The following is a 3747-nucleotide window of genomic DNA, read 5'->3' as shown; positions in this document are numbered from 1 at the left end:
GTGATTCTGTGATTCTGTGATTCCCCCCTTCCCACGAGTGGCTTCCAGTAACTTACCGGCAAAAAGAGATAAAAAGGGGTAGTTGGCTCACGTGAGTGCCTGTGCTGGCACAGGAAGGGGTTGTGAATGGGCAGGGGTGGCGCAGGGAAGCGAGGAGTGAAGAGCCTCTTCAGTGGCAGCTGGCAGTTAAAATTGGACTTGGCAGCTTTCTGAAACCTCACCTTTTTTAAAAATCTCTCTGGGTTGGCAAAACTTTGTTTAGTGTTTTTTAGTTAATGCCTTGTTATATTTTGTGGAATTTATTTCAATATTGGAGCACTCAGGTTTTTAAGGGAAGTGCTCTTCAATCCTCTCCTCCAAATAACTGAATTGAAAAAGGGCCAACAAAAGTAACTTTTAAAAATATATGTCCCTTACATGCTCCTCTTGTAGCATGATGTTTAACAGCCCTCCTGGGAGCAACTTCCTGAACGGGCRTTAAGGGGAACACTCTTAAAAGGTTTGAAGAAGCTGGGTAAGGTTCTTGTCTGGTGCCGTGTTTCCCCTTGCTCTGTTTTGGGAAAAGCCATCCATTTTGGCAGCAGTAGAAGGCTCGGATGAGTGCTCTCATCCCGTAGTAGTGCACGTGTGTGTATGTGGATTTTATCCAGCTGTCTTCTCGAGACTGTTTCCAGTTTCCAGAAATGAGCTCCTTCCTGGACATGAGGGAGACGTAAGGGATTCCTAAAACCTTCTAGGAAGTTCAGCCTCCCCCAGACGGCAAACCCTGAAACATGATGCAGCTATTGACCCACACGGTTGTAAAGGGCGTCTAAAGAATTCATATGTAGCAACACTGAGGGCTTACGTACTAAGGAATGAGAAAATACTTAGTGGTGGTATCCATAGCAACTGGAATTCATTCCTCTCACTTCTATATAGTATTTTGAGTTTCTGGTATGTATGGAAACAAAAAAATTCCACATGTGAAAGTGAGCTGAATTGTGGTTTGTGTAGGCACAGTCTCTATTCATATCTATCCGAGTCTATATATTAAGTATTGCAMTAATATGAATGTTTTATGCATCTTAATGTTATACTAGTTAAATATTTACTATTTTGTTTCAACTTTTACAACTTCTCTGCAAGAGAGAATCTGTCTGGAACTGTCTTACAGAAAATCCTTTAAAGAAAACTATTCAACATGTTCAGCACACTCCTCTCCACCTCTTCTCTCTCCCCCCTCAAACCCCAACCAAAAAAACACCCCCAAACAGCTCCCTCTCCTGGGTGGGGCAGAGAGGGAGTCTGGATTATGGGAAGATTATACCATCCCATGACTAATCTGAACAGAAACTTTTAAAGGCGACGATCCTTCTTTTCCTTCTCACAGCTCAGATTTTTTTCAGTCATTTCATACTTCAGCCTCTGCTGAAAGGAAAACTTGATTCCACCTAGCTTTTTGTTTTTGTGGGGATTTTTGGAAAACAAAACTTCCCTATTTTTATTCTTATTTTGATAGCTGAATGGTTCTATTGAAAGCTAGTCTGTCTTGCTTATTTTCTTGAATAGTCAACAGCGATTTGTTACTTGGTAAAAACAGATGACTTTGGAAATGTCCTAAGCTTATGTGAGTCATCACTGACGGTTTTAAATAGTTGAATGTGATGTTTGTTTCCACCCTTCCACAGCTCAAAATGGTATGAATCATTTCTAGTGTTTCCCGGAGAATAGTCTGACCAGAAGCGGTATGCATTTCTGCCTCAAGTTCTTAAGTGTTAGTGGTGCACTCCCAAGTGCTGCTGCTCCTGGCTATGCAGGAATTCCACAGGAGTTCCAGGCAAACATTTTGTAACCATGGCAACTTAACCATGAGGGTTCATGCTGTCGGTGTCCTAAAACTGTAAAAGCCCTCGACTGACTGGCACAACTGACTTGACTTTTTTGCCTTGATACTGTAAATGAATGATAGAAATTCAGTTATGAGAATCAATTTATCAAATTTGTAGAATTTCTTGTACAAAGCTAGGATTTGTTAGTGTTTATGAATATACTTTTATAGCTACCTGCTACTGTTCTTATCTGCTAAAATGAAAATGTTGTTTATGAACATGAATCTTTTCCATAGTTTCATATGCTCTTAGTCATATCCATGAGTTGTTTGTTTGTTCTTTTCACATAAATTGGTATATGTAACTCAAAAACAATACATACTTCAATATAACTCCAACTATACTGAAAAAAATCATTAGCAAATGAATTTTACAGGAGGAAGAGAGGAAAGAGGAAAATGGCACATCTGCATTATATTAAAAAAAATTTGTTTGGGAAGGAACAACCTTGATGTGACTTGGAGAAGAAAAACTGATTGTTTGTCATACCAAGCTCCTCAGATATGCTGCAATGACATCTCTTAGAATAGAGCTTGGGACAGAATTAGATGGGTCACTCGTCCCAGGCAGCAGAGGAGCTGTCCTTTCTAGAAGTCTGCCTGACTAACGTCTGCTTATTCAGTAGCTCAGCTGGATTGCCATGAAGTTTTACTAAGGAGATGATAAACTTCATACTAACTTTCTTAGCTGCAGCTAAAATTTTATGATTTTCTATCTCAACACCAGCACTGTCCAGTGCTGAATTTGGGTGACTTGTCTTATGCTACCTTTGCTTTGTAGGGGTTTCCAGCCTTCAGGAAGGGTTAACAAGGGTTAAGGAAAAAAGCAAGGTGAGGAGGACRGTCCTTGTCCTTCAGCTGACCCAGCTAAGTGAGCCTCAGTAGGGAAGCTGGCTGGCTCTGCAGGCAGAATGTAACGTGCTCCTAACCCCCAGCAGGAAGGAAACATGCAGAATTAAAAAACAAAACAAAAAAGCACCTGAATCCAGGGAGAGTGGAACTTTTCCCATATAACAGTGGAAGATCGCACTCAATTTCTTTGATTAAGCAGCTTATAGGCAAGAGTTGCTTCTTTTTCTTGGGAGCTGGGCAAAGAGAGCTGGTGTCAGTGCATCAGAGCAAGAAGAAGCTGTTAAGCCTGATAAACCATACTTCTTATAGAAAACCCTAAGGAAATTTACAGGTATTTGAGGATGCAGCCTCTGAGAGGCCTGTGATGCGTTACAGCATCTGTCCTTGAAGCCCAAACCCTGTACCTTATTTGCAAGTTCTCAAAATACGTATTGGAGGGAGGGAAGCAGGCCTATTGTATGGTGAAAATAAGGCAGTGTTGTTCTTTTTCATGGTGAGGGTTCAGTTGGTTGGGTTTTTTTTGTTTTGTCGGTTGGGGGGGAGGTGGGTTTTCATAATAAATTCTGAGGTTGATTCTGTTTTCTCTGATGAAGCGGGATTGTGGGTACAAATTTTCAAAGAGGAGATACATAAAATTAACACTTCCTGCGCTCATCTTCAGCACATGATCAGTGGAAAAGTAGATCAAAGAGATGTACTAATTCTTCTGTGTGTATGTGTGCCCAAAACAGAATTCTCTTGGTTGTTTTACCAGCTGCCCTAAAGTGAATTAATGGGATCATGTCTTAACTAATTTACAAGTGTGTGTGCACATTGGTATAAATACTTTCAAGGCAATGTAATAGATGACGTAAAACTAAGTTTAGGAATTCTGCAGTTGTGTGTTAGCTCTAGCCAAGCTACATTTATCTGTTTCTCTTCTCCTTGGGAAGATTTAATAGCATCGCTTCTGAAAGCATCAGGCTGTCAATATCAGCTGTGACTGTGGGTTGCTGTGCTCTAATGTCTTTTTTTTTTTTTTTTTT

The sequence above is a fragment of the Apteryx rowi genome, unplaced genomic scaffold (genome assembly GCF_003343035.1).
Source record: "Apteryx rowi isolate R43461 unplaced genomic scaffold, aptRow1 scaffold_813, whole genome shotgun sequence".
Taxonomy (NCBI): domain Eukaryota; kingdom Metazoa; phylum Chordata; class Aves; order Apterygiformes; family Apterygidae; genus Apteryx; species Apteryx rowi.
The sequence above is the reverse complement of the archived record's forward strand: the minus strand, read 5'-3'. Positions refer to the sequence as shown.